General features: G+C 37.4%; 1 non-coding gene and 2 pseudogenes across 1 annotated transcript; all 3 read left to right on the top strand.

Annotated features, from left to right (window-relative positions):
- Window positions 1–474: 474 nt before the first annotated feature.
- Window positions 475–10,031, top strand: LOC149005978 (histone H3.2-like; annotated as a pseudogene).
- A 1,958-nt stretch (window positions 10,032–11,989) lies between these two features.
- On the top strand, window positions 11,990–12,096 carry LOC149005979 (small nucleolar RNA R71). The gene has a single exon (XR_016170087.1). It is a non-coding gene; the product is annotated as a small nucleolar RNA R71 (small nucleolar RNA).
- Window positions 12,097–12,475: 379 nt separating this feature from the next.
- On the top strand, window positions 12,476–22,400 carry LOC149005980 (uncharacterized; annotated as a pseudogene).
- Window positions 22,401–23,980: the final 1,580 nt, after the last annotated feature.

The raw sequence follows: 23,980 nt of genomic DNA on the forward strand, positions 1-23,980 counted from the left end.
CATTGAATATATTAGTCTGGTGCGCTCAGTGATTTTTGCAAAAGTATCGTTTTTAAATAAATTTCCGAAACTACCCTTCATTAGAACACAAAATTACCCATACACTAGCAAGCTTAAAATTTCAAGGACACCATGAATATAAAAAATGCCTTTTTGTATATAATATTTTAAACAAGGTTTACTTAAGAACTTAATAGGCTGGCTTTACATTTTCAGCCTTGTTCTTTTAAATTTGTTTCTAGATCAGGTAATGTTTTTGCAGATTTTTTTTGCAAGGGAGCTCTCAAGTTCTCCCTAAACACTCTTTTCTTGGGATTTTTATTTGCGGCAGCGGCAACAGCTGCCGACGGTCATGATAGTGCCATGTCATTAGTGCTTGATCGAACAATTGAGAATCAAGTTATTGATTTTTGTTTTTGCATTTTAAGGATTTAACTTTATTAAATTACAAAGAAAGTCCTCCGTACCTTTGTGATGGCAAGAACAAAGCAAAAGTCCGCCGGCGGCAAGGCTCCGAGGAAGCAGCTTGCAACCAAAGCAGCTAGGAAGTTTGCACCAACAACTGGAGGAGTGAAGAAGCCTCATAGGTTCAGGCCAGGAACCATGGCGCTCAGGGAGATCAGAAAGTACCAGAAGAGTACAGAGCTCTTGATCCGAAAGCTTCCATTTCAGAGGGCTTGTTCGTGAGATTTCAAAGCAATGCCGTTTCAGCCTTGCAAGAGGCAGCAGAGGCGTATCTGGTTGGATTATTTGAGGATACAAATCTCTGCGCAATCCATGCTAAGAGAGTAACCATCATGCCTAAGGATATTCAGTTGGAAGGAAGAATTTGAGAATCGAACTCGGGACCTCTTGCACCCAAAGCAAGAATCATACCACTAGACCAAATGCCCTGCTATTGACCATCAGACGACTACGATGCTGGCATCTCCTCTCTACAACTCTCCGTAGTGGGCGCGAGCTAGTTCCTCGTCGACGTTTCGACATAGAGGATGAAGCCTACATGGTAACTTCTAAAGAGATCGACTGTGAGATGACTTCAGTCGATGAGCATGAACCGAAGAGCATGCAGGAAGCTCTTGTGGGGTCAAGCTCAAAGGAATAGTTGAAAGCAATAGAGGAAGAGTTGGAGTCAATGAAAATCATATTTGGGAGTTGGTTGACTTGCCGCCGGGCTAAAAGGCAATTGGGAACAAGTGGGTTCTCAAGATCAAAAGAAAGGCGGATGGATCTATTGAAAGATTCAAGGCTCGTTTAGTGGCTAAGGGCTACACCCAACGAGAGGGCGTTGATTATAAGGAAAGTTTTTCCCCTGTGGTTAGGTTTGCCTCAATCCGCCTTATACTAGCTATTGTTGCCCAGTTCAACTTGGAGCTTTATGAAATGGATGTAAAAACTGCTTTTCTCAATGGAGAACTTGAGGAAGAGATCTATATGGATCAACCTCAAGGCTTTGAAGCAAATGGACTTGAGCGCAAAGTGTGCAAGCTTAAGAAGTCCATATATGGCTTAAAGCAAGCATCTAGACAGTGGAATGTGCGCTTCTACCAAGCTATGATGGAAAATGGTTTTTCCATGCTTGAGGAAGTACACTGTATTTACACCAAGAGATCTGATGGTAATTATGTCATTCTGACACTGTACGTAGATGATATACTTATGGCTAGCAATAGCAAGGAGCTATTGGAAACCATTAAGAAATGGTTGTCCTCCGTATTTGATATGAAGGACATGGGCGAAGCAAGCTATGTGCTTGGTGTCAAGATTGTCAGAAATAGGCAAAAGAGATTACTGGGTTTATCTCAAGAGACCTATATCGACAATGTCTTAACAAAATACCAGATGCACAATTGCAAACCAATTGATACTCCAGTGGAGAAGGGTTTGCATTTGAGCCTTGATATGGGTCCTAAGACTCCAGAGGAGAAAACCAAGATGGAAAGAGTTCCATATTCCAAAGGTGAGGTAGCCTTATGTACGCTATGATGTGTACTAGGCCGGATATTTGTTATGCAGTGGGTTTGGTTAGTCGGTACCAATCAAACCCAGACATAGAGCACTGGAAAGCAATCAAGAGGATATTGAGATATCTCAGAGGATCGAGTAACTACATGCTGTGTTACCAAGGATCGGATTTGCGCTTAGTTGGCTATAGCGATGCTGATTGGGCTGGAGACATTGATGAGCACAAATCAACCTCTGGATATGCTTTCTTGCTAAATGGCAGGCCAATTTCGTGGTGTAGCAAGAAGTAGACTTGTATATCCCTCTCAACCATGGAAGCAGAGATATGGCATGCTCAGCTGCAGTTCAAGAGGTTTTTTGGTTGAGGAGATTTCTTTGACATACTGGAATTGTGATGACATCCAAAGAGGCTGCCCTTGTCTACTGTGATAGTATGATAGCTCTTAGCTATGTCAAGTACCCCAAGTATCATGGGAAGACCAAACATATACAGTTGAGATATCACTTTGTTAGAGACATTACATCAAGGAAGAAAGTTGTACTTAAGCACAGATCTACTAGTCAGATGGTAGCTAACCCTCTAACCAAACCTATAGCCAAGGATGTTTTTATTTCTCATGTAAAATCCTTGGGCCTGCGTAGATTGTGACTTACTTTTGTATTGAGACTTTCTTATTGAGTAATATGAGTTCATTCCAGCATTTCATTTATTCATTTTCTGTGTGATTGTGTTTTTCTAGCATAAAACAAGATATGTCAATAGGCAAGAGAGTGGCTCACTCACACGAGCATTAGCCTCTGGCTCCTTGGAGGCGAGCAGAGATGAGACGGATTGTGAATGACTTTGTGTAGGTCAATTCATAATCATGATGTCGCCTTGATTTGGAATCAAGATGAGTTTCTCTATTGTGAAGAGAATCGACATGAATGTTCCCACTATTCGTGTTGCCTATAGGAGCCAGTGCGAGTATTTTATGTGGCGCTAGGGTGGCGGCAATAAAGAAACTCGGGTTAGGCACAAGAGGTTGCGACTAGACTAAGACCTGTATGGTGTTGAGATGGACATACGTTCTATTGTATATTGGATGCTCCACCATAGCACGTATATCATACTATGTGTGCTTAGCGCTCATTGGAAATGAGAGGATGGATCCTCTCATTGTGTGAGTCCTGGACTTTATGGTCCGTTAGTGTGCTTAGTGACTTTCGACGACATCATGAAATGAAGGATTGATGTGGCTACTTTGGGGTGTTACTTATGGTCATGATAGATTCGACCTAAAGGGGCACTACCGGGAAAGGAGTCAATCCTAAGTGTAGTGATGGTCTGGGGCAAAAGGAAAGGTTTGATTCAACTGCACCCTAAAAGTGTTTGCTGGCGCCAACTGTATGTGTTACAGTAGTGAACATTTTAAGGACAAGAAGGTGATCTCTCAGAGGGATCGAGATACCTTTAGTTTGGTGAGTTTGAATAAACCTAGGACACTGTGTTATACTAATGCTTATTTGATATGTTTCTTTGAGTGATGTGCCATTCTGGCCTTCTGGGAAGGTTTCTAGTTTGGGCTCACGCGTGCAGGTATATCACCGGTCGCACAACCCATTTTGCCAGTATGACTTGTGGATGTTAGTGTTTGGGACACAGGTGGTATATGTATCTGGGATACATAGCAAAGAGATCAATATATTGATCGTGTCGCTAACCAATCAAAAATAAAATCCTATACTAATCTAGCAAGCAGAAAGTACGGGGTCGAACTATGGGGAACTAAAAGGCTAAGTTACTAAGATTGAATTTAACAAAACTAAATTTAAACTAAATCTATTAACTAATGTAAAACGTAACTGTGAATATGTGAAGATCTTTGGGATTTCGAATCCCCAATGCTTTTCCCTAACCGATATAACTCTACACTTCAAAGTAAATTAGGGATGGTCTTCCTAGATATGCCCTATCTTCACAAGACTATCGTCCTTCGCGGAAGCTTGGCACACTTAGTTCGCTGAGTTATAGAACATCTTTGGCCAAACTCAAACACAATCAACTAGAAGATATAGAACAATCAACTTAATGAAATAAGCATGGTCCATCTACATCCCAAAGCAAAGGAACTAGCCACTCATTATTACAAAGTTCATAAGAAAAATAAAGATGAAACATAGGGAGAGAGAGATGTGGTCTTCTTCTTCAGCAATGAGAGAGATGAGAGCCGCATTCGCCATCTTCTTCTTCTCTGTGGTTTGCTTCTCTTTTATGTCTCCCGCACACAATAAATCCCCTCTCTTTACCCGTCGATTTAACCTTTATTCTTTTAAAATTTGGAAAAACTCAAAACTGAAAAGTTGTAGATATTTTCAATATCGTTTCATATCATCTTGAATCATCAAAATCCAAGCTCATACGAGAGAGATATGCCCAAAATACTGAAGGTAGGTCTGTTTACCCGATTTTCAGATTTATTACCAATTTTGTTCCTTAGACCTCCACCTATTTCCAATTTGGCTAAGATCTCACTTTTCATGATTTCTTGAGCAGCAAGATTGAATGCCATGATTTAAAATCCACCAATATCTAATATATTTGCCAACTTTACTCCATATTATCTCTAATATCCAAAATCTCCTTATTCCTGAAAAATATACAAAAATACTCAATTAGATCTCTTTAATTAAATAAGTATGGGGAATTAAATCAAATAAATAATGGTAAATGCATGCTTATCAAATACCCCCACACTTGAGTGTTTGCTAGTCCTCGAGCAAAACAAAAAAAATAAAACTAATACAGAAAATAAAGAAAGAAAAACCTAATTCACTTTCGTAGGATTCATGGTTGCACTTAGCATGTGCAACAAGCCTTTAAACCCCTAGGTTACCCTAGTGGACGAGTTGTGTCTCGTGAGTGTTTGCAGAGAATATACACACAAAATTCATAAGTGCTCTTCTAATTATTCTGGCAGTAGTAAGAGTAGAAAGATAGATTCCAAGACAAAGACACTCCACTAAAGATTGAAGGGAATATAGGCACCCCCACACTTAAGCTCTTTACACCCTCTCTTGAGTCTAGCTCTAGGCAAACAATTCAGTCGAGAAGTCTCTTCTTATCTTCAGTCTACTAGTTCACCCTCAGATAAGACTAAACTAGGTACCAAATAATACCAAGAACTCAAGATCTAAGCAATATTGACCTTTTTAGACATTTCACCTTTATAAGCACATTAATTCACTTCTTTCTTGAATGGTCACAGTTCTAGTCCGTGCAATGTCTTGCCTCTTAAGCTTTCTAGATGGCCTATGTAACGAGTGTTGGGTCAGCCACTCTCAAGCCAGATGGCCTTGAGGGACTAGGTGTAGAATACCCCTCGAACTTACTTACTCAAGCCAACTAGGCTACAGGCCAAGACTGGACCAAAGACACCCCAACTGTTTGATGCGAGGCACGATGTTGGTGACACCGAGACCCGGTTACTAAGAAGGAGGTCTAACCTTTAAACTTCAGCATATTTTTTTCTTTTTATTTTTCATTTTCTTTTTTCACATTATACTTCAATTCACTTCACATTTAAATAGTCTAAAATCGGTCTCAACTTGTCACCATAAACACAAGGCAATACAAGATAACTAGATGGTCAAACCTTTTGGACTACCTGGAATTCCTATTTTCCGATTCAACCTCGGTCTCAAAATGTAAAACCCATTACTATTCTCTCAAGAGGGTGCTCATTACATCAGATGGGATTTCTAAAACACTTAAACTCTCATTTTGTATCTAAACAAGGAATTAAAACATTTATCTTACCAAAGCTAGAAAAAAAAATTGGGCACTTTTTATCTTTGTGACAATGCTCTACCAACTATCAACAAGTCTTATTCGAGTTGACACCCCCCCCCCCACACTTAAATTATGCAATGACCGCAGTGCATGTAAAAAAAATAATAGAAGCAAATAGAGGAAAGAGTGTACCCGATGTTTGAACTCATGATAGAGCACGCAACAGTAAAACCTAACAACAAACAAAGAAAATAAAGGAAAAAGAACAAGAAATAATATCTAAACATATGGGTTGCCTCCCATAAAGCGCTAAGTTTAGAGTCTTCAGCCAGACTCAGTAAGAAGCAGCAAATGGAGGTGGAAGCTCAAATCTAAATGTGAATGGTGAATGCTCTAAAGAAGTGGAAGAGTCCAACAATGTGTTGACTTCCTCAATATTTAGGTTAGATTCCCCAAATGGCAAGTAATGTTGTAGGGGATCATCAATAAGCATGTTTGGAATATAATCAACCACTACCTCATCAATAAAGTTAATTGCAAAGCACTCTTTATCTCTATTTGGGCTTAAAGATACATTCTTTATAGAATCTGGAATTGAGGACTCAAGAGCTTCAGGGAAGGGGGCTTTGGGAGTGTAAGATTCAGGAGTAGGACCCTCTACAATCGGAATGTGCAACCCCTTACAAGGAAATTGATGGGAAATACTCATAGGTGGAGTTTCTTTACTAGGCTTGTGTGCATCAGTGCCAGTCTCATGGGTCACATCAACCTCTTCTCGACTCTCAAGATCAATGGGCAATGGCTTAGGAGTAGGCAAAGGTGCATAATATTCCTTCCCACTGCGTGTCACAACTGAGACTGCTTGGACTTGTTCTTTCCTAGACCCAATTTGATGATCAGGGTTACCTATTGGTTGACTAGGTAACTGACCAACCTCCCTCCTACTGATGGCATCAGCTAGTTGACCAAGTTGAGTTTTCAATTTGTTAATGGACTGAGAATGGGAATGCAACAATTGAGTGCTTTGCTCTAATCCACTAAGTGTTTTTAGTACCTTATCCTCAAATGATGAATTATGTGAGGGTTGTGCAGATGATGGTTGCTCATTCCTATAGGCATTTTGGTGCATATTAAATGGAGGTGGCCTATAAGGTATTTGATTAGAGGGATTGGGCATTGAGTTTCGCTATGAAAAATTGGGGTGATTTTTCCATCCTGGGTTATAGGTATTGGAATATGGATCATTGCCAAATTTAGAGACTCCTTGGGCCAAATGTGTATGCTCCTTAACAAACTCAGGGTATTGTGTAGCCAAATAGCAATCAGTGACATGATGAGATAGGTTAGAACATAAAGCACATGCTTCAATCTGATTAGGTGGAGAGAAACTTGTAGGAAGTGGAGATGGGGTTTGTTGTCCTAATGACAAGAGATGGTCCAATTTCTTTGATAGCAAGTCAACCTTAGTGCTTATCTCAATGGTAGGATTTATCTCATAGAGACCGCTTGTCACACCCCGCCCGCCGGGCCCGGTTAACCGCCCGACAACCCGTGGGTGCGAACCGTCACAGGATCCATGGTTTTAGTCTATCAATAATAATAAATACAAATACATGAATCAAGAGCAAGAATAGTACAATAATCAATAAAAAGGTTACAGGAGTCCAAATACTCAAATAAATATCCAAGAACGAATCAAAGGAAAGAATCAAAAGTAATATCGAGTTCAGCGGAAGCAAAATAAGTAACTAAAAAATATTCTCTCTGGTTTTCTTTTATAAATCTAAAAACTAGTTTTCTAAATCAGCAAGTAGAGGGGTCCTCCAATCTTTCTTCATACGATCATCAAAATCCTAGCAATCTGCCTCTGTCGGCCATCAATGAGTGCTAAAAATGCACACAAGCATCTTCAGGAGGCTTCATGCTCTCCAAGTCCATGTATCACTGTCTGTCTCACACCAGCTTCATACGAGAAGGCTCTTTCATATGAATCATCTCTAACTTTAGACATTGTGCCACCATTTGTACAATTCATATAATATATACAATGAAAGGAATGAGTTCCAACGAACTCAGTAAGGAACAAGCAATTCTCATATATATGTCAATACAATCCATGAATGCATAGATGAAATGATATGGATGGTATGCAGAAATATGAATGCTACTAAGATCTAACTATGCAAGTCTCTAATGGCTGACATGCTTTAAGATATACACCAGCCCTCCTCTGGGTAAGTCTCATCACTCTGATCCGGCAAGGACTGGTTACCTCTGTAGGGATCCCGGGCAAAGGGGTAAGTCCACACTGGCTCGCAAAACCGTGGTGAGGGGTTAAGTCAACACTCTCTTACCACAACCATTGGCAATGAGTACTGGCGCATGTCGGGGTTTCTAATCCAATGCAAGGTCATAATGGTAACATACTATATGGAGTCCAGATACTTCCCCTATGGCACCGACCAACTCGGTTCAGTATCCTTCGCAACCTAGGAGTAAGAATCCTCACGGACTGGCTACCTCTGTTGGACTCCACTCCTTAACCCTATGGTCATCCACATATTATTGGGGCGGATGCTCTCATGACTCCTCACGACACCCGGTCCGTTCCTTGGACGTCCATGAGCCCAACCCTAACATATGCAACCCTACCATTACATGACCAACAGTGGAACACTGAGTCTCCGCACGGACTGGTTACCGCTGTTGGATGAAACATAGTCACGTCACCATTGTCACGGGTCACCCGGCTTCAATTCCCCTGCCGAAAGGGTAATAGCATGTGGGGTACCTAGCCATGCAATTCTAGACTCTCCTAAATATGTCATCCAGTAATCATGATAGTGCTGGAGACATCAGCAGGCATGTGTCCCATTCCACAACCTTCTGATATCCCAAGCTAAGATATCCCAAAGGAATACCCCTTCCATCACAACTACACTACATCACTATTTATCATATCATGAATAGTTGTGCAATATCATAAAAGATGAAGTATATCAAGGAACACCACAAACAGCAAGTATACAATAAGATTCACATGCTTTATACAATTACAGCAAGATACATGATCAAAGAATAGTAAATAGAACAGCTGAATCATCATGTATATGTAATTGCATATAAATAAGAATGCATGTCCTTACCTGTAATTATGTAAAACTCCTCTAACTTGAATTCCAGAAACTATTATAAGACTTCTATTTGAAACAGAGAACACCTAGGCATAGGGTTACAAGAATATATAAGAGTCAAGAGTCAAAACAAATCCAAAATCAAACTTACATAGATACTGGAAATCGGCCGGTCACTTGGGCCGGTCGCTTAGGTTGAGCGACCGCCACTAGTGACTGCCCCAAAAACAGAGAGTTACAGATCCAAAACTTAGGCTTCTGATCATCCGTTTTCAATCAGGATTTCGAGTGATTATGGCCAAAGTCTCGAATCTAACACTCCAAGAGACACTAGGTGAAAAGAAACCTAACAATTATCACAAATGGATTACCCAAAAACTCTCCCCTTGACTGGATCTATCCATTAACAAATGCAGGGATTCGTTTCTGGACAGGATCTCATCAAGAACATTGGAAAGGGAGTACAACAAATCAAATGGGTAACCACTAACAAAAAGGGGATGGGTTCATATCAATTAGAGGTTAAAAAGAAGAGAATTGCAGATGGAGATTCATTACCTTAATCAGAATCACCAAGAATAGAAGAGAAAATGTTTCATATCATTAACAGCACTTCAGACTTGAATCTCGTACGTTTTCACAGCCGCCTAATCGCCCAAAATAGCAATCCCGAACATAATAATGCGTTAATAGGGCGAGGGATGCTATTTATAACGATCAGGGGGCAAAATAGGGCAAAACCCCGAAAACAGACCGGGCGGTCGCTCCAGGCGGTCGCTTGGTTCAATCGACCGCCACTAGCAACCGCCCCCATGTATATTGCTATACAAGGGTGCTTTGCTCATGGGGTTGAAGACCAAGTACAACCTAACCCAAATGAAGACATGGGGGAGATCTTAGTCCGAAAATGAATCTCAATAGGTCAATAATAAAGGGGTTAGGGTTTCATCATAACATATGGCTCATGAAAAGGTTATGATCACGGAAAGAGAGGGAATGATTGTTATCAAGAAAATAACAAGAAATCATAGGAAATCTAGTTTAGGTTAATAGAAACATTACCCATGAGGTTTCCCTCACATTGAAGGTTACAAAAGGTTTCCAGAAAGATCATTCAAGGGTTAGGGTTAAGGTTTCAAGAATCTATTAGCCAGGGTTAAGATCATGATGATGATCATAGATCTCAAAGAATAGAATGAGATCATGGAATAGATGGTTGCAAGGATGCATCATCTTTTTCCTAATCTCAATCAAAAACAAGATCAAAGAAAGAATAATTAGAAATCCTAATTAGGTTAAACATGGATCATGAAGAAAATATAGTGATCAAGTTTAGGTTAACACAAATATCACCCAAGGGAAAGAGAAACAAAGAATCAAGATTCACCCAAGGGAAAGAGAAACAAAGAATGCACAATCTGAAAAAGTGTTGGGGAGTTTTCAATAGATAAAAGAACAATAGGGTTTCATATATGGTTACCTCTCATGAGAGTTGGTTACCTCCCATGAGAGTTACCCATAATTAACTCCCACAAAAACAACCCAAGATAGATAAAGGAACATCTCATTAGTATTTCAAAATAAAGAATGGAATTAGGAAGGGTCTACCAATGAGAGAAAAATAAGGTTCTCAATTAAAATGAAGGGAAAGAAATTCAAATCATACAATTAGGGATTACTAACAAGAATCCGTGTATCCCACGAAAAGACTAGGGAGGATAAAGATTCCTCCTTAGGGCAAAGAATTTACAATCAAGAAAGGTTTTGGAGAGGGTCCAAAGAATTAACAGAAATAAAAGGGTTCCCAATTGGTTACCCTCTCATGAAAGTTACCCAAGAATTTCCCCTCAAAATCTCTCCCTTTTGGTTTCCAATGGTCCAAGGAATAACAAGGATCAACCCCTCAATCATGAGGACACAAGGGAAGGTCATGGTAATAATATGAGACCTTCCCCACAATCATAAAGATAGGTAGAAAATTAGGGAAAGTATCATTAAGAGCTTTGGTGGAATCAAATTCAAGAATCATCGCCATATGGCTTTCAAGAACATAGAGTGAATTGTGGAATTCACTCTAGGGCTAAAAGAATTAAAGAAGAGGTCATTACAGCAGTGTAATACCCTTCTCAAAATCAAAATATCAGAAGTAGAGAAGAAAGAATGAATTAAAGAAGAAACGAATTGAATACTAACCTTTTAGAAGAGGAACCGATGAAGAAATTTGAAGAGATGCTTGAGGATCTTCCTTGACTTTGAAGGAGAGGTTCTAGGGATCTTCCCACGTTCTCCCAAGGCTTAGAAACAGATTGAGAGTGAAACACCTGGAGTTCCCCTTTTAAATAGCACAAAGAGTCCAAGAATTACTAGGGTTTCACCAAACTGACCAAATTGCCCCCGGTGGTTGATTGGTTGCCAAAGAGGAAGTTCAAAGGTCGATCACACGCCATCAAGAGGTTTAGAAACATAATGGGAATAGTTTACCACGAAATTAAAAGAAATAAAGCTATTGAAAACCTTCAAAACAGATATTTACCAAAATGCCACTGCCTGGACAACTTGTTCAAAAATGGGCCTAACTTCAATATTTTTGGATGGGCTTCTTTCAACACATCATACTACTTAACTAGTATGGAGGGATGTCTTCAAACCAGGTCCATAAGGAAACACCATCATCAATATCCATGGGTTTTGGGTCAAACACCATATCCTCTACTGAGATGGCCCACAAAGACATCATCCCTCATTTTGGGACATTGGATCAACCCTAAGGGAAAGGTCTGACATGGCTTCTTAAGATTATCAAAGATAGTAAAACTGAAATCACGGTCAAACTTCAAAGTCAACATTAAACAAACCCTACTTCACCCAAAACATATCGAGTCTTCAAGCTAGATTTGGGCTGGGTGTCACATTGCTCCTCTTTGGTTGCCCAATGGATGGAATCTCAATCCTAGCTGCTGAAGGATGGTGTTGGGAGTTTTCACTAAGGGTCTCAAAAAGTTCCCATGCTTCATTCTCATTCTTGTGCATGAAAGTCCCACCACAAGAAGAATCAACCATTTGCCTATGTCGGTCTCTAAGGCCATCATAAAAACATTGAACCAATTGCCATTTAGGAATAGCATGGTGGGGGCACTTTCTAAGTAATTCTTTTAGTCTTTCCCAAGCCTCATGAAATTGTTCTCCTTCTTGTTGGGAGAAACTCGTTATCGCTCTCCTGATGCTATTGGTACGGCCAATGGGGAAGAACTTTTTAAGGAACTCCTGTTGCATTTCTACCCAAGTGGAAATTTTAACATTGTCCAAAAAATGAAGCCAATGCTTAGCTTTATCTTTAAGGGAGAATGGAAAAAGAAGTAACCTTAAAGCATCAACTGAGAAGTTTTGAATTTTAACCGTGGATGACACCTCTAAAAACTCATCTAAGTGCTTATAAGGTTCTTCATTGGCAAGTCCATAAAAAGATGGTAGCATTTGAATCACACTAGATTTGATCTCATATTGAACCGCCTCTATGTTAGGCAACTTAATACAAGAAACCGGAGTATATATTGTAGGAATGAAATGCTCACTCAAGGGCCTCATTGGAGGTTCATAGTTTGCTATGGTTGTTTGCCTTCTAAGGTTGGCCAAAGTCTCTTCTAACTCTAAGTCAAGTGGAGTCAACTCAGGGTTTAGGGACCACAGAAGAATAAAAAAGAAAACAATAAGCTAAATAAGTAAAATTAAGAGAAAATAACTATAGCAAAAGGGAGAGTTTAGGATTTACCTGAAGCGCAATCCACATGATCTTTCGAACAAAAGTTACACATGTGGGATCTGAGGGATGGGGATTTTTAAAAATTAACCTAAACAACCCAATCTAATGCAAATATTACAATTGAAAAGTCCTAAATACAACTATATCTAAGAAAGAAAAGATAACAACCTAAACTAATTATCGAATCGCTACTCTTGCAGTTACCTACAAAACAATAGAAAAAGAGATTAGTTAAATAAGCAAAGAAAAATTAAAAATTAAAAACACTAAAATTACTCTAAAAATTATGCCTAATTGACAAAAATCAATCCTAGCAACCGTGCTTTGGTTCCCCGACAACGGCGCCAAAATTTGATCGTGTCGCTAACCAATCAAAAATAAAATCCTATACTAATCAGCAAGCAGAAAGTACGGGGTCGAACTATGGGGAACTAAAAGGCTAAGTTACTAAGATTGAATTTAACAAAACTAAATTTAAACTAAATCTATTAATTAATGTAAAACGTTAACTGTGAATATGTGAAGATCTTTGGGATTCCGAATCCCCAATGCTTTTCCCTAACCGATATAACTCTACACTTCAAAGTAAATTAGGGATGGTCTTCCTAGATATGCCCTATCTTCACAAGACTATCGTCCTTCGCGGAAGCTTGGCACGCTTAGTTCGCTGAGTTATAGAACATCTTTGGCCAAACTCAAACACAATCAACTAGAAGATATAGAACAATCAACTTAATGAAATAAGCATGGTCCATCTACATCCCAAAGCAAAGGAACTAGCTACTCATTATTACAAAGTTCATAAGAAAAATAAAGATGAAACATAGGGAGAGAGAGAGAGAGATGTGGTCTTCTTCTTCAGCAATGAGAGAGATGAGAGCCGCATTCGCCATCTTCTTCTTCTCTGTGGTTGGCTTCTCTTTTATGTCTCCCGCACACAATGAATCCCCTCTCTTTATCCGTAGATTTGACCTTTATTCTTTTGGAATTTGGAAAAACTCAAAACTGGAAAGTTGTAGATATTTTCAATATTATTTCATAGCATCTTGAGTCATCGAAATCCAAGCTCATACGAGAGAGATATGCCCAAAATACTGAAGGTAGGTCTGTTTACCCGATTTTCAGATTTATTACCAATTTTGATCCTTAGACCTCCACCTATTTCCAATTTGGCTAAGATCTCACTTTTCATGATTTCTTGAGCAGCAAGATTGAATGCCATGATTTAAAATCCACCAATATCTAATATATTTGCTAACTTTACTCCATATTATCTCTAATATCCAAAATCTCCTTATTCCTGAAAAATACACAAAAATACTCAATTAGATCTCTTTAATTAAATAAGTATGGGGAATTAAATCAAATAAATAATGGTAAATGCATGCTTATCATATATATGTATATCTGGGACACAAGAGGTCTATGTATCTGGGATACATAGCAAAGAGATTGAATGTGTATATCTGGGATATACATGTGTGTCTGGGACACATTGAGAGATTAACACTTGCCCTTGTGCAAGTGGGAGCTGTTGGAATTTATTAATATAATTAATAAATTAGATGCCCAAGGGAAAATCTTGAAACTCACATATTAGGGCGGTTACAGAATATAGGTTATATATTTCTAACTACCGCATCACTTGAAAAAAAGAGATTTCATTCGTACGAGATTTTTTCCATAAAAGAGGCGGCTCTATCTCTCTCTCCCTTTCTCCAAGAATCGCAGGAAGGAGAAACTCATTGGAGGTTTCCTTCATTTGCCTTAGATCATTCTTCCATCTTCTTTCCACACTGCATTTGGGTTGTGGAAATGCTTCCCTTTCCTTGTGATTGCGGAATCATCCCGGTAGAGATTTGGTGGTGGAACGAGAACGTGGATCTAGATTTACTTCCACTGCGTATACTTCATAAAAGGGAAACCGAATCAAGGTAAGGTTCTTTCCCATCAATTAATAGAATTGAACTATTTGGAGTATAACCAACAAGAGCAATCAATCAGAAAGCATTAAATGACACCGAGAGTTCAATTCTGTATGCAAATCGTGCCCATGTGAATCTTTTACTTGGAAACTACAGACGTGCCCTTGAAGATGCAGAAGAAGCAATCAAGCTGTGCCCCATAAATGTCAAGGTTGTAAATAGATCTGTGTTTGTGTTTCATTATATCATGAAGCAATGTCTGTATACTAGTTCTTATAATTTTAAAATTCTGAACAAATTAATGTCTTTATTAGGCACTTTATCGAGCTGCAAAAGCTGCCTTCTCTTTAGTTCTGTTTACAGAGGCAAAATCATTCTGCCAAAGCGGAATAGAGCAGTCCCCAAGTAATGATGAGTTGAAAAGCTGTTGAAGGAAATTGATTTGCAAAAATCTAAATCTGAACAACATAAGGCTGGAGTATCATAGGCTATGGCTACTGCTGCGGTTAGAATTTTTATTTTTTATTTTTTATTATTATACTTTTTGGTGTTGTGTGAGTCTATGGATAGCATAAATTTTAGATATTTATGAATTTTAACCTCACTGAACCCCGCCCCTTGCACCTGAAGAAAATACACTTTACAGGATCTTGTATCTGCCTTTGAGAGTAGAAAACTGAAGGTGGGGAAGGCTCTGTATCAAGAAGTTACTGGAATACAAAAGCCAGTTCTAGATAAAAACAATATCCTTCACTGGCCAGTCCTCCTCCTTTATGCAAAGGTCATGTCGAGTGACTTTGTTGAGGATTTCTGTGAGACAAACATGTTCTCTTCTCATCTTGACATGATTGTTAGAATATTAATTAAGTATTCCACATAAGATGGGTTTTATTGATTGTGTAACACTTTGATTTGGTTTCTTATTGGTTTGATATGGGTAATATACGGTTACTAAAACTCTTATATGGACTGGCTAGTGTGGGCTAATATGGACCGTTAGATCTTGATGGACGATCTAACGGATTTGCCTATATAAAGGATGTTAGGTCCCTCCTCTAACCCTAATCATTATCACATTATTCTCTGCGTTAGTTCAGAGAGGTTATACCATCAAGCCAGTGAATAGGGAGAAATCTAGAAGAAGAGAAGATCTAACATCAAGTTGATCATAGAATCAACTTCTACCTCAAGTTTGTTTCTGGTGGGAGACAAAAGAAGATATTCCGCTGTGCTTCGTCTCCAATGGATCCTAAACAAGGTATTTATCATCATCATCTTTCCCTTGTCGTACTAAGGTGTTTTTAATTGATCTATGTGATCTTGGATAGAAATATTCTTACATGTGGTATCAGAGCTTGTATAGAATCGATTAAAGACCCATAGGATTGTTGAATGATGAATTTAGGGTTCTAGAATGGAACCTAAGAAACTTGTGAATTTTCTCTTGATTTTTTTTCATCGAATCCGTAGGATATTTGGTCAATACATTTTTTTCTAGAAAGGATCTTGCGATTCCGAAACCACCACTGTGTAGATCTCAAAAAAACGAAGAGATCGATATATTATGGGTCACCATCAGACTTTGAACGCACCAGCAATCCCTGCCGGAATCCGGCAACGGTTTTATGATTTTTTAAATTAATGCGATGCTGATGTGGCATTTTGACCGGGTCCACGGGTCAAGTCAATCGGACCCATGACCCGCCAGGGTGACCCGAATCTGAACCCGTCGGGTCAAACGGGTCAACCTGGTTGACCGTAAAAGGTCCGACCGAATGGGTTTACTTGGGTGAACCGGTTTATTCTTTTGACTTGACCAACTCGGTTTTGACTCAGCGAGTCAACTCGCTGATTTCGATTCAATTTAACTCACTGATTCCGATTCGGTTTAATTTCTGATTTCAATTCATTCAATTTCTGATTTCGATTCGTTCAATTTCTGATTTCGATTCGATTTAATTTCTGATTTCGATTCGATTCAATTTCTGATTTCGAATCGGTTCAATTTCTGATTTCGGTTCGGTTTGACCTAATAAGATTCTGATTTTATTGGACCGTTTTTATTTTATGGTTGAACCGGTAAATTAAAAAATGAATAAAAATCAGAATACTATAATTTCTGACCAAACCATAAGGAATTTTGAAGCGTTCTTTTGAGGTTTTATGTTTTGGACCCTTCTGAATGCAATGAAACTATTTTGAAGACATAATTCTACCCCTACATATGTGAAATATGATATATATATATATATATATCATGTGAGCCGATAATTTAGAATGCTATTTATTTAGTATTTTCTTATTTTTGGCTAAACTATAAGGAATTTTAAAGCGTTCTATTGGGGACTTATGTTTTGGACCCTTCCGAACACAATGAAATCATTTTCAGGACCAAATTCCACTTTTATATATATGAAACCTTATATGATATGTTTTTGTTGTGTATGTAAATTCACCGTTGGGTCAAATTTTTAATATGATTCTTTTATCAAATGGCTTTGTATTATGAGCATGTTTTATATGATATTATACAATTGTAAGATATATATATCATGCATGTCTTATAAAATGTTTGATTACTTTTTGGTAATCCTGGAATCTTTTTCATACAATGTATTAGCATGTGTTGTAATTTTATCAGCACTCAAACTTTTTTCCATTAGGTTTAAAAGTACAACTAATATCATGTTGTGGGTAATATAAAGTGTATCATAGTATGAGAGAATTACATGGGCTTGATTGTGGGTGATTGCCAAATTGGCATTTATGGTTAGGTCTATGAATATCAATCATATAAGGTAATGAAATGTCTCTTGGTGTCAATGTGTCTTTATACACCCTAAGGTAGTAATTGCATATTGGCATTAAGAGGGGTGACACATCCAGCATTTGATTGAGAGTTGACTAATCTAAGAATTTTATACACCCAAAGGTGGTAAATTTTCGAAGGTTGGAATGCTCTCATGGTCACTGATGTGTAAGGGATTATCACAATTGTATGTCATGAATTTTGCCCAAAAGTGTTTTCATGATGATATATGTGTACTCTTTAAAGTGATGCACTTATAAGTTATATGTTACCCACGTTGTGATAATAAAGTAATGTACTTATAAGTTACATATTAAAATGCTAATAAAGTGATAGAGTATCACAACTATATATCATGAATGCTGCCCAAAGGTGTTTTCATGATGATATATGTGTGCTCTTTCTATTTATGAACTTATAAGTTACATATTAAATTGCTAATAAAGTGATAGAATATCACAACTGTATGTCATGAATTCTGCCCAATGGTGTTTTCATGATGATATATGTGTACTCTTCTTAGTCACCTTTTCTGTTTATAACAATATGATTGTTATTGAGATTCTTATAAAGTAAAACTTCAAGAAATTGTAGATGATGTGTTGTTTACTATGAAAATAGTAGATAACCACACATTCTTTATTACTGAGAAACTGATGGATATGACTCATAAGAGTATAGAAGACAGAAGTTGATTTACACTTAAGAGGTGAAAAATAATTATGTCTAATTTTATTTCCCATTAAGAAGTCCATCAAGGAACACTTGAAGAATTGTTTACCCACTGAATGCACTGTTTTGAAATTGTTGAATGCAGTAGCACAAAGATACTAAGTCTCATCTAGTGTTGAAATAGTATATTTCTGTAAGAGTTTTTTTATCATAAGGTGTGATTGTTTTGGAGAAGTTAGGAATTATTTCATTAGGATGATTATTTTTCAAGATAAAACTCATGATTCCTAATGTTTCTTTTTATTACCCCTGCTATTATCAATTATGCCCTTTGCATCCTCCACTGAGTTTTAAATTATAAAGACCAATATTTTTTTTTTTCAAGAAGAAACTTTATTCTTATGAGCTTCAATATTCATAAAAATGCTTAGGATAAAGATAAGAGTCCGGTCAGACTAACAATTTGGGACCTATGAAAAACTTCCTTATAAAAGGGAGATGACTATTATTTTTTTGTAAGTAGAAGTTGCATTGAGTATAAGGTCTGGTTAACTAAGTGCGAAAATAAAAGTTATGATTCTTTGGTTTTTGTTTGAAAATCTAATTTTCTCTTGTTCCATTCGGTCCTACTGTCTAGATAGTGGTCTTTATTCAACCACCTTGTGTATAAATTTTTTTTTTTATCATATTTGTTGATGATCACTCATAATATGATTTTTGTACTTAATTAAGAAAGAGTCTGAATCTCTAAGATCTTCAAGAATTTTTAGATTGAAGTTGAGAAATTGTTAGATCTGACCGGGGAGGAGAGTATTATTGCTGATATAAGAATGCTGAACAGCTTAAGGGCCCATTCGCCAAATACTCGGAAGATTCGGATATAGTTGGTCTGTTCACATGCTTGATAGTCCCGAACAAAATGGTGTAACTGAAACGCTTTATCACACCCTTGTGGACATAGTGAGGAGTATGGTAGGAGAACTATTTTGTTTGAATTTTTTTTTATAAGGTGAAGCCCTGATAACAGCCTCTTATATTCTTGATCATGTTCCTTTCCAAATATGTTCATTTTGACTCCCTTTTCCATTGCAGATTATTCATAAATCTAACTTGAACAATTTTAGCGTTTGAGTTGTTTTGCAAATCTAAGGTTTTATAATACAGTATTTCAGAAGTTGGAACCTAAAAGTTTTCATTGCTAATTTATTTCTTACCAAAATCTTGTTTTTACCATCTTTGTCGAGACACCAAAATTATGGATTCTTAGTTTTCTGGAGTTTGATATAGTCAAGAAGGGTAGCTTGTTCCCAAACAATTTGATCTAATTTTAGTGAACATGACTATAACATTGGCATTTTGGTTGACCCAGTTACTAGAAAGTTGTCTTTAATCTTTAATTAGAATTATGATTGGGGGCAACGAGATATATGATATTGTTGATGAAACATAATGATGTTTGGGAAGCTTGTTAAGTTGCCCAAGGGCTATAAACCCATTTATTGTAAGTAAGTGTATAAGACTAATACATATTCCTGAGAAAATATTATAAGGTTTAAAACCAGATTGGCATCTAAAGAATTTACTCAGAAAGAGGAAGTTGTCTAGTGATATTTTCTCACCTATCTCTTCTAAGGACTCTTTCAGAGTTATACCAGATGGATGTGAAAGACTACCTTTCGATTGTAAACTCTTGATAAGGAAGTCTATATCTTTTAGCCTGAAAGTTTTTTTTACAGTTGATGATCTTAATCATCTTGGTGTAGACTCAAGAAGTCTAATTTATGGTTTTAAGTAAGCTTTCAAACAGTGGTACTTAAAATTTGATAATTTTGTGACTTCATTCGATTTTGTTGAGAAACTTGTAGATCAATAAATATATATGGCAAGGTCAGTGGGAGGAATTTTATCTTCCTCATTATTTATGTTGATAATATTTCGCTCATTAGTAGTGATGTTGGCCTACTACATAAAGACCGAGCAATTGTTATTTGAGAATTATGATATAAAAGACCTTGGTAAGACATATTTGTCTTAGGCATTGAGATTTATAGGAATTGTTCATGTTATTTATTGGATCTTTCTCAGAGGGTATATATAATTTATATTTAAAGAAGTTCAGTATGCTAGATTGCAGACTTGAGAATGTTTTGATTCTCAAAGGAGATACACTGAGCTTATTACAGTTGCTCTATAAAGAATACCGAGAGAGAACAATTAAAGAAAATATCTTATCTTGAGATACTTGAAGAGGACAATTGATGATATAATAATCTACAAGCTTGTTCCAGACCTATAGCATTAAGGTATATATATAGATTTTGACCTTGCTAATTGTCCGGATAATAAGAAGTCCACTTTAAGTTGTTTTCCTTGATGGCAGGAGGGATAATATTGTGAAAAGTGTGAAATAAGGTAAAATTACTTATTTCATCATATAGGATGACTTTACTACATGTTATGAAGCAGTTACTAGATTGTTTGACTAAAGAATCTCATCAGATAATTGACAGTTCTATTTAAACATCGTGGATAGACCCATCCAGTTGTCTGTGATCACAATTTAGTTGTGTTGTTTATTAACAACAAGAAATGTGTGATCATAGGGTCTAAATACATGATGGTCGAGTATTTGACCACTAAAGAAAAAGGTGTTTGGTTAAGGAACCTCATTAGACAGTTGACAATTTTTTATTTTGTAGATAGATCTATCCAGTTATACTGTGATAACAGTTGTGTTGTGTTGTTTGTTAACAACAATAAGAGTATCACATGGTCTAAACACATGGAAATTAAGTATTTTACTACTAAAGAAAAAGGTTAAGAAGGTGACACCACAGTAGAGCATATTTGTACAGATAATATGGTTATAGATCCCCTAACTAAGGGTCCCTGCCCAGACGTCTTTGATAGACATGCAGTAACTATGGGTTTAGGAGGATCCTTAGATGCGGTTGTTTAGTGGGAGTTTGTGAATTTTGCTCTATTGTGTAATAAGGTATTCTATCTGTACTTGTCTCTTGTATGCACTGATAATATATTTGAATTTAATAAAGTTCTTTGGTGATATATTAATGTTCACATTATTATCATGTTGCATGTTATGAAAATCTTAAGGTATGTGTTAACCTTAAGCAAAAGCTAAGGCATTCATGTATTAGCCTTGAGGTGTGTCATGTAACACAAAGTTAAAACTCGAGTTATAAAGATGACACAGGTTAGTGGGAACCATAATGTACATATAATCTCCTTTTTGTGGCATTGAGTCATAGGTTCAAACCATAATGTACATACTTTCGTGGCATTGAGTCACAGGTTCATGAGAACCGTAAAGTATATTCTCTCGTGGCATTGAATCAGGTTCATGGGAACCATAAAGTGAGAGATTTGGACTGACAACAGAATGACACATGAGGATTTCTATAAAGTGTCATTAGTTGCCACACTACCATATTGCATCCATTTTCAGTAGAGTTAAAAGTATTTGTGACCATGGATGGTCATGTGTCGCTTAAAAGATGCAGTCGCTGCCATGATTCGGTACTTAAGGCTCTATGTGAAGGGATTTAGTTTTAGGGCTATCCTCAGACCAATATAAAGTTGTGCACATAAAGGTCAAAATGTTTTCAACATGTTTTTTCAAATGTTTTCTTAAAACGAAAGAGATGTTTTATTTTTGCTCGACTATGTCACAATCAATATAGCCCAAGTGGGAGAATGTTAGAATATTAATTAAATATTCCACATAAGATGGGCTTTATCGATTGTGTAACACTTTGATTTGGTTTCTTATTGGTCTGATATGGGTAATATACGATTACTAAAACTCTTATATGGACTGGCTAGTGTGGGCTAATATGGACCGTTAGATCTTGATGGACGATCTAACAGATTTGCCTATATAAAGAATGCTAGGTCCCTCCTCTAACCCTAATCATTATCACAATATTCTCTGCGTTAGTTCAGAGAGGTTATACCATCAAGCCAGTGAATAGGGAGGAGTCTAGAGGAGAAAATCTAACATCAAGTTGATCATAGAATCAACTTCCACCTCAAGTTCGTTTCCGGTGGGAGACAAAAGAAGATATTCTGCTGCGCTTCGTCTCCAATGGATCCTAAACAAGGTATTTTTCCCTTGTAGTACTAAGGTGTTTTTAATCAATCTATGCGATCTTGGATAGAAATATTCTTACAATGATATCCTGTCAAATTTGTCTATTCTGTATCTTTATCATGCATTTTTTGAATTTAGTATTTGATTGCACAAAATCATGTCACATCCTTAGCTTCAAACATGTTTTCAGAAAGTTCTTCTCCATTATCTTGGGATAGGGAACACGCTTACACCCGTGATGCTGGCGTGTGAGTTTGATTAGGTACTTCTTGTGTTTGATAAGCAATTCATACATTCTTTCTCTGAATTTTGTCAGGACTCGATTTGATAAAACTACGGTTTAGTAAACAACCCCCCCCCCCCCCAAAAAAAAAAAAAAAAAAAAAAAAAAAGAAAAAAAGAAAAGGCCCTCAACTACTTGGTTTGAAAATAAGGGGGAATCCATTTTTATCAACTCCCTAGTTAACTTATGCTAGACCATCTAGGTAATTGACATGGATGGTTATTTGTGTTGGTGTCTATCACTTAAAGTTATAATGATGTAAACCCAATTTTAGAGTTAGGTTTTGTATGGATTTTCGCTAAATTAAGGACTGCCCAGTATCTTCCAGCTAAGAAAATTAATATTATAGGATTTGTAGGGTGGGTTTTAGGGTTCCTAAGGGTTATATAGGGGTCTTAGAAGGTTTGGCCAAGCTTAGGGTAAAAGAGGAATTTTTTTATTTTTTAATTTTTTTTTTAACTTAAACCCTTGCTGTAATGTTCATTCTAGATCTGATCTTACCAGGTGGGGTTTGAAAAATAGGGCCTAGGGTTTTGGTTAGGGTAGGGATGGGGCTGTTGGGGTTATTTTGTAATTTCAGACTTAGTACTAATGGGTTTTGGTTTAGGTGGGAGTTTCCTACCTGGGGTGAGACTCTTAGGGAAGTCAACTAGGGTTTGCATTTGGAAGGGGAAGTAGAATAGCTTTAGGAGATGCTAATCCTAAGTGGTATTAGGCGGTGGTTAAGAGTTAATGTTGAACATGGTTTAGGTCTAGAGGTTGAAGATGAATTGCAGAAGATGAAGTGTAGAATTTTATAAGTATTAGGGTTTTAGATTTTAGATGGAATTAAGAGTAGGAATGAGATGAGGGGTGATATGTGATCCAATTAGAAGGGAAAGGGAGGCAAGGGTCGGGATTAGGGACCTAATAGGGGAGGGATTCTATTGCCGCCACAGGGGAGAAGAGACAGAGACGGAGGTCCAAATGGGTTAAGGGGGGTTGTCGCAGGATAGGGAAGGGATAGGGGAGGACCTAGTTGATAGCGCAAGGGGTGGAGGAAGGGTGCAGGAGTGTTGTGGGGATGAGGTAGGCTATTTCTGTCACACTCCACCCAGCCAGATCCGGTCATACCCGAATGCCCATGGGGGTGATACACCGCAAGATCTAGGTTCAGTGACAAATCCATACAAAACATGATATAGTATAATTAAATGGACAAGAATAAATCAAGTTTCTCATCTAAAGTTATCAAAACTGAAAAATGGTTACAATCATCCATTACTTCAAAATAAAAGTATAACATCAGAGTTTTGAAAGAAAAGAGGGTAATTTTCATCACAGCGGAAAACTAAACTAGACTAGTTCTCTAATGGAATCCTACCCAAAAGAATAGTCTTAACACTTGCATGAAGCTCCATGTGCATCCACTTCTTCTTTGGTCACTCCTTCAAGAAGATATATCGGCAACGAATCCTCCATTTGGAAGAAATCCCTCATAACCTGCAGTATAATCTAATAGAAAAATACATATAAAAGAAATGAGTTCAACAGAACTCAGTGAGGTCAA

The sequence above is a fragment of the Hakea prostrata genome, chromosome 9 (genome assembly GCF_041222555.1).
Source record: "Hakea prostrata isolate BN-2017 chromosome 9, UWA_Hpros_2, whole genome shotgun sequence".
NCBI lineage: Eukaryota > Viridiplantae > Streptophyta > Magnoliopsida > Proteales > Proteaceae > Hakea > Hakea prostrata.